Source organism: Delphinus delphis, chromosome 1 (assembly GCF_949987515.2).
Source record: "Delphinus delphis chromosome 1, mDelDel1.2, whole genome shotgun sequence".
Taxonomy (NCBI): Eukaryota; Metazoa; Chordata; class Mammalia; order Artiodactyla; family Delphinidae; genus Delphinus; species Delphinus delphis.
In genome coordinates, this window is record NC_082683.1 from 73737514 (window position 1) to 73753107 (window position 15594).

The 15594-nt window shown below is 39.1% G+C and overlaps 1 protein-coding gene across 1 annotated transcript in view; it reads left to right on the forward strand.

Moving 5' to 3' along the window:
* Positions 1-12207, forward strand: part of SPATA1 (spermatogenesis associated 1) — a 75545-nt gene extending 63338 nt beyond the window's left edge. Inside the window, exon 11 of the mRNA XM_060005971.1 lies at positions 10627-12207. The gene's annotated coding sequence lies outside the window, so the exon portion shown is untranslated. The remainder of the gene's footprint in view (positions 1-10626) is intronic.
* Positions 12208-15594: the final 3387 nt, after the last annotated feature.

The following is a 15594-nucleotide window of genomic DNA, read 5'->3' on the forward strand; positions in this document are numbered from 1 at the left end:
GGGAAGAAATCATCAATTAAGTAATTCAAGAAAAATTCCAGGAATGAAGGACAGGAGTTTTCAGAAGGAAAGAGCAAAGAATAGATCCTAAGAGCTTCCAGAGAGAAAAAAAATCACCAAGTATCAAGAATCAGAATGTCATCAGATTTCTCAACAGCAACATCTAAAGCTCAAAGACAATGAAACAATGTGTTTGAAATTCTGAAAGAATATGCTTTCCACATAAAATTCTGCAGAATTATCAATCAAATGGGAAAGTCATGTAAAATTTCAAAATATTGACCTATCATATACTCCAAATGGAGTGTCTAGGCCCTTCCCCCAGAGATTCTGGTTCACTAAGTCTAGATGGGGGCTGTGAATGTGAATTTGAAACAAGAGCCCCCAATGACTGTGATGCAGGTGGTTGTGGTATATAATCTGAGAGTCACTGCCATAATTAGTGATTTTATAACCTCTCCAAAGTACAGCTTTTTGATTTTACATCTCACCACTATTTCAGAAGCCTTCCCCATTTAGTAGGGCAGTATTTCTTATTATGGGAGCTCACAGTTTTGTTTTGTTTTGTTTTTGAGGACCTGTGAATAGCTATGAACTCTCTCTCCAGAAAACAGCATATACATATTCATACAAATTTTGTGAACCAGTTTTTAGTTTATCTGTGGACCACTAGGGTGCTCTTAGGTATAAGGCTAAGAAGTGATGTTTTACATTTACATTCCTGGAGTGGCATTCACATTTCTTTTACTGCCACAATTCACTCATGCCCCATTTTTCAAAACCTCCTCAGTTCAGCTCCTTCCCATTCTCCTTACCTACTGCTATCTTATCACTCCTGCTGCTAACTCTGCATATAAAAGTATCGAATTTTCCTGAACCAAATCAGGATGACACTTGATACGAATGACAGAAAACTCGAGCAAAAAAAAGTGGGAATTTATTACCTTAAGGAACTGAACTTTCATGGGTAGATCTTCAGGACCCGGAGACGTTAATCATATCACTAGTTCTCAGTCTCATTCTCCATTTCTTGGCTCTGCTTTTGTCTGAGTTGGCTCTGTTATCGGGTAGATTTTCTCCTTATGGTGCAAAGATGGTTTCCAACATCACAGGCTTCCTGACATCTCCAGGGCCTCCCCTAACATTTGCAGGCCCCAGGGCAAGGGCACAAATGGAAGTCCACACACCTGAAGTAAATTTTTTTTTTTTCCTAGAGATTTTATTTTTCAACAGGAAGCCAAAGTGAAATGAGTGCAAAACTGAGACTATAAGTCTCGATATAGTTTTCCACTGATTAGTATCTCATTTTCTGCCTACAAATCGGTTTAAGGACACTAAGTTTTAACTCACGAAGTTGCTGGGAGGATACAGTCTGACAGTTAATATCAACATCTTTTGGTAGTGTTTGTAAATGCTTGGCATTCTCGTTATTAGTAATGCAATGTTTTTGCATTCTTATCAGTAACATGTTTGTCATAGAATATTGTTGAGTTAACATTCTGAGAAGATCAAACAATATTCAAATTTTTATTATGTGCTGGTGAAAAATTAGAGAACACATTGCTTAGTGTTACACATAATTTTTGAGAGGGGGCCTATGCTTTCAACTAATTAACAACTTCCATATCACGTCAGGTTATTTGGGTACACAGAAGTGATTTTTTTTTTAACCCACAGCAATTGCGGTAAATTGGCTCCCAAACTGATCACGAGAGACTTCATTTATTCTTGTGTTGTTATGAGGTGAAGATGTATTAGGCCCGAAGTTTGTATGTTAGGGTTATTGCAGTGTTATTGAATTGTATGAAATGACTAAATTTCTCAGTTATTTAGCTTGAAAAAATACAATTCAAATATTGTAAAAATGAGACTCCACAGTGAATCCCCACAGTAAGGAGAATGGTCCACTTATTTCTACATGGAAATCCCCAGCTGTCACACTATATCAATGATCTGACATATAATCTGACTTCCACTGAGCTGGAATGTGCTTTAAAGATCAGGTCTCTGGACAAAGAATTTTAGCTTAAGTGGGTTATGCAACAAAAATGCCCAAACCCAGAGCACTGTTTTAGTGTTGACAGAAATAGCTTCTCTTGAAATAGCAGACAGGAAGAAGAAAAATGGAAGATTTTAAGCCCAAAGTCTTTTGCCTAAGCACATTTTCTAATGTTTCTGCCCGCATTTCATTAAAAGCTGGATAAAGGAATAGGGGTGGGGATAGAACCACATCATCTACTTTCTTAGAAGGTGCATACTGGAGTCCCACAAGCAAATTTATTTGGCCTACACTTTAGAAATTTGGGACATGCCGTATTATAAAAAAAAATCCAGATTTCTGGCTTCTCTCAAGAAATGGAACCTTTGGCCACAGTGGGCCTGTATTCATACGGGGGGAAAGCAGGCTGGATTTGAGAATCAGCTACTCTCTACACACGCTCTATGATTTTCCGTTCCTTACCACCCTGAACGTCTTACACCACATTAACTCTACCTGCCTCAACCCTCAGGCATTGCGATTCCTGCAGTTTATGAAATGGATGAATGGGTCTTTTCCTTTTTCCTTTAATGATGGGCACACCTCTTTGTTAAAGGAAGAGGGTCGGGGGATGGAGAACTAGTGGCCGGTTTTACTTCCGAACAGTCCTAAATCTGCCATTTTCAGCAATCTGACCCTAACCTACTTTTTCCGAATGGCCCAAAGTATAAAACTAAGTATCAAAGGATGGCCCTTGTAGTTGCAGCTCTATCACAAGTCAGCCATGTGACCTTGGGCAAGTCCATTAAGCCCTCTTGGCCAAAGGTGATGGAAGGTCTCTAAACGGACTTAATACCTGTTCTGAATACTTCACAGGGCTGTTGCACAGCACACACGAGATTTTGAAAGCACTCGTAAGTCATTTATAAACCACCAAACGCTCCCTAGCACAAGCGTCTGCGACACCAGGGCTTTAGAAGCTGGGTTACTGGAACCCGCTTTGGTTCCACTGGGCTCCCACCTCCCACGTGAGCAGAAGAAGATCCTCAGGGGAGAAGCTCTGGAAAAGCAGCTTAGAAATGCAGTGAGAAGTCCCTTAGCAGGGGTAAAGTTGTTGGTGGCATTTTCAAGACCCCAGAGTGGCATACCAACTCCTAGCCTAGTCCCTGGGCCACCTTCCTTCTGGAAAACCCAGACCCCAGAAACCAGGCCTGAACACTCCTAACCAGGACCCTAGACCAGGGATCCCAGACCTCACCCTCCTCCAAGTCTAAACATTTCAGTTATAGCCAAGCCAACAGACTCTTCTCTATCTTGAAAAATATACTTCATAGTGACTAAATAGATAAATTTATCTGTGTGTGTAAGGCTATAGTTTTGAGTTTTTTTTAATTTACTTATTTATTTATTTATTTTGGCTGCGTTGGGTCTTTGTTGCTGAGTGTGGCTTTCTCCCGTTGCAGCGAGAGGGGTCTACTCTTTGTTGCGGTGCTCCGGGTTCTCATTGCAGTGGCTTCTCTTGTTGCGGAGCACGGGCTCTAGGCGCACAGGCTCAGCAGTTGCGGCACACAGGCCCAGCTGCTCCGCAGCGAGATCTTCCCAGACCAGGTCCCCTACATTGGCAACCAGGGAAGTCCGAGGCCATAGTTTTTATAACTGAATATCAATGAACTATTAAGATGATTACACTTATTATTACAAAGATATTAATTATTTGTTTGGATTTTTTGTGTTTTTTATTATTCCATTAAATTTGTTTATCTTGTCTCTATTTCAGCAAAATCATGCTGTTATAATCAAGATTTTCACATAATTTCTGGTCTGTTGAGAGTAATGATCTTAAAGATTCAAAATAAGTGTAGTAAGTTGTATTCAGAACACATGAAATTTTAATATATATATTTAAAAAGTAGATTAAAGTCAATGTTAAACAAAAATTTAAATTATTTTATGCTTCTAAAAAGTTATTTTTATTCTAAAATAGTCAACATTTTATATTAAAATGTAAAAGCAAAATACAAAATACTTAATGAACGTAACATTTTTAGACTACTTTTATGTTTGCAGAAAAATTGAGCAGAAAATACAGAGTTCCATATACCACCTGTCCCTACACAAAACTACTAGAGCTAATCAACGAATCTGATAAAGTTGCAGGATACAAAATTAATGCACAGGAATCTCTTGCATTCCTATACACTAATGATGAAAAATCTGAAAGAGAAATTAAGGAAACACTCCCATTTACCATTGCAACAAAAAGAATAAAATATCTAGGAATAAACCTACCTAAGGAGACAAAAGACCTGTATGCAGAAAATTATAAGACACTGATGAAAGAAATTAAAGATGATATAAATAGATGGAAAGATATACCATGTTCTTGGATTGGAAGAATCAATATTGTGAAAATGACTCTACTACCCAAAGCAATCTACAGATTCAATGCAATCCCTATCAAAATACCACTGGCATTTTTCACAGAACTAGAACAAAAAATTTCACAATTTGTATGGAAACACAAAAGACCCCAAATAGCCAAAGCAATCTTGAGGAAGAAAAACGGAGCTGGAGGAATCAGGCTCCCTGACTTCAGACTATACTACAAATCTACAGTAATCAAGACAGTATGGTACTGGCACAAAAACAGAAATATAGCTCAATGGAATGGGATAGAAAGCCCAGAGGTAAACCCACACACATATGGTCCCCTTATCTTTGATAAAGGAGGCAGGAATGTACAGTGGAGAAAGGACAGCCTCTTCAATAAGTGGTGCTGGGAAAACTGGACACGTACATGTAAAAGTATGAGATTATATCACTTCCTAACACCATACACAAAAATAAGCTCAAAATGGATTAAAGACCTAAATGTAAGGCCGGACACTATAAAACTTTTAGAGGAAAACATAGGCAGAACACTCTATGACATACATCACAGCAAGATCCTTTTTGACCCACCTCCTAGAGAAATGAAAATAAAAATAAAAATAAACAAATGGGACCTAATGAAACTTAAAATCTTTTGCACAGCAAAGGAAACCATAAAAAAGTTGAAAAGACAACCCTCAGAATGGGAGAAAATATTTGCAAATGAAGCAACTGACAAAGGATTAATCTCCAAAATTTATAAGCAGCTCATGCAGCTCAATAACAAAAAAACAAGTAACCCAATCCAAAAATGGGCAGAAGACCTAAATAGACATTTTTCCAAAGAAGATATACAGACTGCCAACAAACACATGAAAGAATGCTCAACATCATGAATCATTAGAGAAATGCAAATCAAAACTACAATGAGATATCATCTCATACCAGTCAGAATGGCCATCATCAAAAAATCTACAAACAATAAATGCTGGAGAGGGTGTGGAGAAAAGGGAACCCTCTTGCACTGTTGGTGGGAATGTAAATTGATACAGCCACTGTGGAGAACAGTATGGAGGTTCCTTAAAAAACTACAAATAGAATTACCATATGACCCAGCAATCCCACTACTGGGCATATACCCTGAGAAAACTGTAATTCAAAAAGAGTCATGTACCAAAATGTTCATTGCAGCTCTATTTACAATAGCCCAGAGATGGAAACAACCTAAGTGTCCATCATCGGATGAATGGATAAAGATGTGGCACATATATACAATGGAATATTACTCAGCCATAAAAAGAAACGAAATTGAGCTATTTGTAAGAATCTGTCATACAGAGTGAAGTAAGTCAGAAAGAGAAAGACAAATACCATATGCTAACACATATATATGGAATTTAAGAAAAAAAAAGTCATGAAGAACCTAGGGGTAAGACAGGAATAAAGACACAGACCTTCTAGAGAATGGGCTTGAGGATATGGGGAGGGGGAAGGGTAAGCTGTGACAAAGCATGAGAGAGGCATGGACATATATACACTACCAAAGGTAAGGTAGATAGCTAGTGGGAAGCAGCCGCATAGCACAGGGAGATCAGCTCGGTGCTTTGTGATCGCCTGGAGGCGTGGGATAGGGAGGGTGGGAGGGAGGGAGACGCAAGAGGGAAGAGATATGGGAACGTATGTATATGTATAACTGATTCACTTTGCTATAAAGCAGAAACTAACACACCATTGTAAAGCAATTATACTCCAATAAAGATGTGAAAAAAAAACAAAGAAAAAGAAAATCTACAAACAACAGATGCTGGAGAGGGTGTGGAGATAGGGGAACCCTCTTGCACTGTTTGTGGGAATGTAAATTGATACAGCCACTATAGAGAACAGTATGGAAGTTCCTTAAAAAACTAAAAATAGAATTACCATATGATCCAGCAATCTCACTACTGGGCATATACCCAGAGAAAACCATAATTCAAAAAGACACATGCACCCCAATGTTCATTGCAGCACTGTTTACAGTAGCCAAGATGTGGAAGCACCTAAATGCCCATCGACAGAAGAATGGATAAAGAAGGTGTGGTACATTTATACAATGGAATGTTACTCAGCCATAAAAGGGAACGAACTTGGGTCTTTTGTTGAGACGTGGATGGATCTAGAGACTGTCACACAGAGTGAAGTAAGTCAGAAAGAGAAAAACAAATATATTAACGCATGTATATGCAACCTAGAAAAATGGTACAGATGAACTGCTTTGCAGAGCAGAAATTGAGACACAGATGTAGAGAACATATGTATGGATACCAAGTGGTGGGGGGTGGGGGTATGATGATTTGAGAGATTGGGATTGACATGTATACAGTGATGTGTATAAAATTGATGACTAATAATAAAAAAAAGAAATCTGTTTTAAAGGTCGTATAGACTATAATCATGGTGACGTTAATGGTGATGGTGACCATGGTGGCGATGGTAATGGTGGTGACAATTTTGCTAAGAACAATTGCATTTCAGTACTGTGCATGAAATAGTATAATGGTGGCCCCGAAATCTGTCATGCTTCAACATGCTCCACATGTTTCTTCAGTGGAAACATGTATTCCCATAAGTCAGGGCCAGATAAACAATGCTTCGTTTTGTAGGGAGCTAATGTGTCCTTCTGACTACAATTCTGGTCCTTAGCATATTGAACCTGATCATCACTATGATGCCATTGGTGTCAGTGCTGGCCATCTTTACCAGTTATGTAGCCCTAGAGGCTTCACTTATCTTCACTGGTTAGTGGAAGGTGGACAAAGAGAAAGAAAGTGGCATTTTAGATTATGCCTCAGTCATCCCTGGATTTGGTTTGCAGGGGTCAATCCCTTTGAAGCTGGGGTAACTGAGGAAGCCAAGCTGAGGCATCAGCAAGGCCAAGGCCAGGTCTGGGGCAGTAGCCACTTGCCTGCCCCCTCTGCCTCTGCCCGAGAAGAAGCAGGACGTCCTTGCTGATACTGACCCCAAGTCTCCAGGGAGATTTTTAAAGATCACAAGACTTGAGGCAGCCTACTGCACCCATCTCACCACAAGGATGTTCACTCTCTCTCTCAGTGTGTGTTTTCTGTAAACTGGTGGTGCCCCTTTTTCAACTGAATTATGCTGGAAACATCCTATCAGCATGTGAGACAAGTTGCATGAGTTCATAGTGATAAACTAGTAAAGGACCCTGTTATATTAGCTAAACTAATGCTACTCAAGAAAGTTAATTTGCTCTTAGTATAAAAGTAGATTTGGGGAATATTGGCAACTCAAGGGTGAGGAAAGAGGTACATTTCCCTTTGTACCTGAATTACAGAACTACTTGCTAACATTCATGACTGAGCAGAACTCCCTGCATCCTTAGCTATTGGCCTTTTGGAATGTGATTTTCTTTTCAGAATCAGAGTTTCCACAAACCATGGATTTTTTCCAGTAATCCAAAAAGAAAGTTGGATCTTTGTTTTTAATAAAGGACAACAGGAAAGAATATGATTCTGTATTTTTAATAAGCAATTGCAATAATGATAAGATTTAATCATAATGGTAACAGTAATAGACTTGGCATGTTTTTCCACAATGAAAAAGCTCAATGACATAATCATGGACTGTTAGTGTGAGACCATTTTTCATAGGCTCAACCAGTACATTAGGCTCTATAATGAAGAAGAAAAATAGTTCAAGTAGAAAATTTGGATTGTAATATTCCCTATTATGTCTTTATTATGTTAAGAAATATTAGATAGTAAAAAATGCTTTCAGTGCTTTTGAAGTCTGTAGGGCAACTGGGCATCCTGTTAACATTGACAAACCACCTTTTACTTTTAAAGTACATTTGACATGTTACATTTTATAAATTTAATGTGTGATCATGTTATCTTGATACATATATATTATAATATGATTGCCATTGAAGCAGTATTTATATTACATCCTAACAGTACAATATTGTTGTCTATATTCATTATCCTCTCCATTAGATCTCTATAACTTATTTACTACTTGTTACAAGTTTGTACCCTTATGTTGGTGGGAATGTAAATTTGACAAACCACCTTTTTAACTCTTGATTTTGTTCAGTCGTCTTTTACTCAAATGCTACCTCCCTACCTTTGTTGGACAAAGCTACAGCTTGAGCTCCCCACTACTTTGCTGCCCCTGAAGAATTAACTTTCACTGTTGCTGAGGCGTGGCTGCTACTGTGGTGGGCTCCTGTGTCTGACTGCAGGAGAGGGATGTTGATGGCATGGCCACTGCTGCTCCTGTCAGAGCTTGAGGCATCCCTGTGGCTACTGATGCTTTAGCTCCTGTTGCAACTACTGCTTTTGCCACTCTCCTTGCTTTCCAGAGCTTTAATTTTTGAATACTGAAGCAACCAGAATAAATTTCAAGAAGAAAATAGGACACAAAATCTTTTCATAGAATTTACAGAAGTGCCTCTAATGATCTGCAAATATGTCTCTGATGCAGTTTATGTGTACATGTGGGGGAGGTGGTTGCTTTTAAAGTTTTGAGTGTGTTTTCCCTTATTTTGAATGAAGACACACTCCTTGAAAATAATTGGGCTTTTACCTGATGTAAGATCCAACTTAAGAAAACACCTTATAATTTATGGTTGGCCTTTACTAGGTGATAAAAATATTTTATAATGTTATATCATACTGATTTTGCTAAAGTTATTTTTAGTACTTGAAATTTGGGAATAAAGTAATTTACCCAGGGGAAGACTTCAAGAAGGCAGAAGAGTAAGACATGGAGATCACCTTCCTCCCCACAAATACATCAGAAACACATCTACATGTGGAACAGCTCCTACAGAACAGCTACTGAACGCTAACAGAAGACCTCAGACCTCCCAAAAGGCAAGAAACTCCCCACGTACCTGGGTAGGGCAAAAGAAAAAAGTAAAAACAGAGACAAAAGAATAGGGACGGGACCTGCACCAGTGAGAGGGAGCTGTGAAGGAGGAAAGGTTTCCACACACTAGGAAGCCCCTTCACAGGTGGAGACTGTGGGTGGCGGAGGGGGGGGGGAGTTTTGAAGCCACGGAGGAGAGCGCAGCAACAGGGATGCAGAGGGCAAAGCGGAGAGATTCCCGCACAGAGGATTGGTGCCGACCAGCACTCACCAGCCCGAGAGGCTTGTCTTCTCCCCCGCCGGGGTGGGTGGGGGCTGGGAGCTGAGGCTCGGGCTTCGGAGGTCGGATCCTAGGGAGAGGACGGGCGGCATGAACAAGCCTGAAGGGGGCTAGTGCGCCACAGCTACCCAGGAGGGAGTCCGGGAGAAAGTCTGGAGCTGCCGAAGAGGCAAGAGACTTTTCCTTGTCTCTTTGTTTCCTGGTGCGCGAGGAGAGGGGATTAAGAGTGCCGCTTAAAGGAGCTCCAGAGACAGGCGTGAGCCACGGCTATGAGCGTGGACCCCAGAGACGGGCATGAGATGCTAAGGCTGCTGCTGCAGCCACCAAGAAGCCTGTGTGTAAGCACAGGTCACTCTCCACACCTCCCCTCCCGGGAGCCTGTGCAGCCCGGCACTGCCAGGGTCCCAGGATCCAGGGACAACTTCCCCGGGAGAACGCACGGCACGCCTCAGGCTGCTGCAACGTCACGCCGGCCTCTGCCGCCTCAGGCTCGCCCTGCATCCATGCCCCTCCCTCCCCCTGGCCTGAGTGAGCCAGAGCCCCCAAATCAGCTGCTCCTTTAACCCCACCCTGTCTGCGCGAAGAACAGATGCCCTCAGGTGACCTACATGCAGAGGCGGGGCCAAATCCAAAGCTAAACCCCAGGAGCTGTGCAAACAAAGAAGAGAAAGGGAAATTTCTCCCAGCAGCCTCAGGAGCAGTGGACTAAACCTTCACAATCAACTTGATGTACCCTGCATCTGTGGAATACATGAGAGACAACGAGTCATCCCAAATTGAAGAGGTGGACTTTGGGAGCAATGATATATATACATTTTTCCCTTTTTCTCTTTCTGTGAGTGTGTATGTGTATGCTTCCGTGTGTGATTTTGCCTGTATAGCTTTGCTTTTACCATTTGCCTTAGGGTTTTGTCTGTCCGTTTTTGTTTGTTTGTTTGTTTGTTTGTTTTTAGTATAGTTTTTAGCACTTGTTAACATTGGTGGATTTGTTTTTTTGTGTGGTTGATCTCTTCTTTCTTTTAAAAAAAAATTTAATTTTTTTAATAATTATTTTTTATTTTAATAACTTTATTTCATTTTATTTTATCTTTTTCTTTCTTTCTTTCTTTCTCCCTTTTATTCTGAGCCGTGTGGATGACAGGCTCTTGGTACTCCAGCCAGGGGTCAGGCATGTGCCTCTGAGGTGGGAGAGCCAAGTTCAACACATTGGTCCACCAGAGACCTCCCAGCTCCACATAATATCAAGCAGCGAAAATCTCCCAGAGATCTCTATCTCAACGCCAAGACCCAGCTCCACTCAGCAACCAGCACGCTACAGTGCTGGACACCCTATGCCAAACAACTAGCAACACAGGAACACAACCCCACCCTTTAGCAGACAGGTTGCCTAAAATTATAATAAGGTCACAGACACCCCAAAACACACCAACAGACGTGGACCTGCCCACCAGAAAGACAAGATCCAGCCTCATCCACCAGAACACAAGCACTAGTCCCCTCCACCAGGAAGCCTACACAACCCACAGAACCAACCTTAGCCACTGGGGTCTGACACCAAAAACAACAGGAACTATGAACCTGCAGCCTGCGAAAAGGAGACCCCCAAACACAGTAAGTTAAGCAAAATGAGAAGACAGAGAAACACACAGCAGATGAAGGAGAAAGGTAAAAACCCACCAGACCTAACAAATGAAGAGGAAATAGGCAGTCTACCTGAAAAAGAATTCAGAATAATGATAGTAAGCATGATCCAAAATCTTGGAAATAGAATGGAGAAAATACAAGAAACGTTTAACAAGGACCTAGGACTAAAGAGCAAACAAACAATGATGAACAACACAATAAATGAAATTAAAAATTCTCTAGAAGGGATAAATAGCAGAATAACTGAGGCAGAAGAATGGATAAGTGACCTGGAAGAGAAAATAGTGGAAATAACTACTGGAGAGCAGAATAAAGAAAAAAGAATGAAAAGAATTTAGGACAGTCTCGGAGACCTCTGGGACAACATTAAATGCACCAAAATTCGAATTATAGGGGTCCCAGAAGAAGAAGAGAAAGAGAAAGGAACTGAGAAAATATTTGAAGAGATTATAGTTGAAAACTTCCCTAATATGGGAAAGGAAATAGTTAATCAAGTCCAGGAAGCACAGAGAGTGCCATACAGGATAAATCCAAGGAGAAACACACCAAGACATATATTAAACTATCAAAAATTAAATACAAAGAAAAAATATTAAAAGCAGCAAGGGAAAAACAACACATAACATACAAGGGAATCCCCATAAGGTTAACAGCTGATCTTTCAGCAGAAACTCTGCAAGCCGGAAGGGAGTGGCAGGACATATTTAAAGTGATGAAAGGGAAAAACCTACAACCAAGATTACTCTACTCAGCAAGGATCTCATTCAGATTTGATGGAGAAATTAAAACCTTTACAGACAAGCAAAAGCTGAGAATTCAGCACCACCAAACCACCTTTACAACAAATGCTAAAGGAACTTCTGTCAGCAGGAAACACAAGAGAAGGAAAAGACCTACAATAACAAACTGAAAACAATTAAGAAAATGGTATTAGGAACAAACATATCAAAAATTACCTTAAATGTAAATGGATTAAATGCTCCAACCAAAAGACATAGACTAGCTGAATGGATACAAAAACAAGACCCGTATATATGCTGTATATAAGAGACGCACTTCAGACCTAGGGACACATACAGACTGAAAGTGAGGGGATGGGAAAAGACGTTGCATGAAAATGGAAATCAAAAGGAAGCTGGAGTAGCAATTCTCATATCAGACAAAATAGACTTTAAAACAAAGACTATTACAAGAGAAAAAGAAGGACACTACATAATGATCAAGGGCTCAATCCAACAAGAAGATGTAACAATTGTAAGTATTTATGCACCCAACACAGGAGCACCTCAATACATAAGGCAAATACTAACAGCCATAAAAGGGGAAATCAACAGTAACACAATCATAGTAGGAGACTTTAACACCCCACTTTCACCAATGGACAGATCATCCAAAATGAAAATAAATAATGAAACACAAGCTTTAAATGATATATTAAACAAGATGGACTTAATTGATATTTATAGGACATTCCATCCAAAAACAACAGAATACACTTTCTTCTCAAGTACTCATGGAATATTCCCCAGGATAGATCATATCTTGTGTCACAAATGAAGCCTTGGTAAATTTAAGACAACTGAAATTGTATCAAATATCTTTTCTGACCACAATGCTATGAGACTAGATATCAAATACAGGAAAAAATCTGTAAAAACTACAAACACATGGAGGCTAAACAATACACTACTTAATAACTAAGAGAATACTGAAGAAATCAAAGAGGAAATCAAAAAATACCTAGAAACAAATGACAATGAAAACATGACAACCCAAAACCTGTGGGATGAATCAAAAGCAGTTCTAAGAGGGAAATTTATCGCAATACAATCCTACCTTAAGAAACAAGAAACATCTCAAATAAACAACCTAACCTTACACCTAAAGTAATTAGAGAAAGAACAAAAAACCCCCAAAGTTAGCAGAAGGAAAGAAATCATAAAGATCAGATCAGAAATAAATGAAAAAGAAATGAAGGAAACGCTAGCAAAGATCAATAAAACTAAAAGCTTGTTCTTTGAGAAGATAAACAAAATTGATTAGCCAGACTCATCAAGAAAAAAAGGGGGAAGACTCAAATCAATAGAATTAGAAATGAAAAAGGAGAAGTAACAACTGACACTGCAGAAATACAAAGAATCATGAGAGATTACTACAAGCAAATCTATGCCAATAAAATGGACAACCTGGAAGAAATGGACTAATTCTTACAAATTCACAACCTTCCAAGACTGAGCCAGGAAGAAATCGAAAATATGAACAGACCAATCACAAGTAATGAAATTGAAACTGTGATTTAAAATCTTCCAATAAACCAAAGCCCAGGACCAGATGGCTTCACAGGCGAATTAAACATTTAGAGAAGAGCTAACACCTATCCTTTTCAAATTCTTCCATTGTATAGCACAGGGAGGAACACTCCCAAACTCATTCTATGAGGCCACCATCACCCTGTTACCAAAACCAGACAAAGCTGTTACAAAGAAAGAAAACTACAGGCCAATATCACTGATGAAAATAGATGCAAAAATCCTGAACAAAATACTAGCATACAGAATCCAACAACACATTAAAAGGATCATACACCATGATCAACTGCAGTTTATCCTAGGATTGCAAGGATTCCTCAGTATACGGAAATCAATCAATCTGATACACCATATTAACAAATTGAATGAGAGAAACCATATGATCATCTCAATAGATGCAGAGAAACCTTTTGCTAAAATTCAACACCGATTTATGATAAAAACACTCCAGAAACTAGGCATAGATGGAACTTACCTCAACATAATAAAGGCCATATATGACAAACCCACAGCCAACATCATCCTCAATGGTGAAAAACTGAAACATTTTCCACTAAGACCAGGAACAAGACAAAGTTGCCCAGTCTCACCACTATTTTTCAACATAGTTTTGGAAGTTTTAGCTACAGCAATCAGAGAAAAAAAAAAGAAATAAAAGGAATCCAAATCAGAAAAGAAGAAGTAAAGCTGTCATTGTTTGCAGATGACATGATACTATACATAGAGAATGCTAAAGAAGCTACCAGAAAACTACTAGAGCTAATCAATGAATTTGGTAAAGTTTCAGGATACAAAATTAATGCCCAGAAATCTCTTGCATTCCTATACACTAATGATGAAAAATCCAAAAGTGAAATTAAGAATATTCCCATTTACCATTGCAACAAAAAGAATAAAATGCCTAGGAATAAACCTACCTAAGGAGATAAAAGACCTGTTTGCAGAAAATTATAAGACACTGATAAAAGAAATTAAAGATGATACAAATAGATGGAGAGATATACCATGGTCTTGGATTGGAAGAATCAGCATTGTGAAAATGACTATTTTACCCAAAGCAATCTATGGATTTAGTGCAATCCCTATTAAACTACCACTGGCATTTTTCACAGAACTAGAACAAAAAATTTCACAATTTGTATGGAAACACAAAAGACCCCAAATAGCCAAAGCAATCTTGAAGAAAAACAGAGCTGGAGGAATCACAGTCCCTGACTTCAGACTATACTACAAAGCTACAGTAATCAAGACAATATGGTACTGGCACAGAAACAGAAATATAGATCAATGGAACAGGATAGAAAGCCCAGAGGTAAACCCACACACATATGGTAAACTTATCTTTGATAAAGGGAGCAAGAATATACAATGGAGAAAAGACAGCCTCTTCAATAAGTGGTGCTGGGAAAACTGGACAGCTACATGTAAAACAATGAAATTAGAACACTCCTTAACACCATACAAAAAAATAAACTCAAAATGGATTAAAGACCTAAATGTAAGGCCAGACACTGTAAAACTCTTAGAGGAAAACATAGGCAGAACACTCTCTGACATACATCAAAGCATTTTATTTCTCCTAAAGAAATAAAACCAAAAATGAACAAATGGGACCTAATGAAACTTAAAAGCTTTTGCACAGCAAAGGAAATCATAAAAAAGATGAAAAGACAACCCTCAGAATGGGAGAAAATATTTGCAAATGAAGCAACTGACAAAGGGCTAATCTCCAAAATTTACAAGCAGCTCATGCAGCTCAATATCAGAAAAACAAACAACCCAATCCAAAAATGGGCAGAAGACCTAAATAGACATTTCTCCAAAGAAGATATAGAGATTGCCAACAAACACATGAAAGAATACTCAACATCATTAATCATTAGAGAAATGCAAATCAAAACTACAATGAGATATCATCTCATACCAGTCAGAATGGCCATCATCAAAAAATCTACAAACAATAAATGCTGGAGAGGGTGTTGGTGGGAATGTAAATTGGTACAGCCACTTTGGAGAACAGTATGGAGTTTCCTTAAAAAAGTAAAAATAGAACTACCATATGACCCAGCAATCCCACTACTGGGCATATACCCTGAGAAAACCATAATTCAAAAAGAGTCATGTACCACAATGTTCATTGC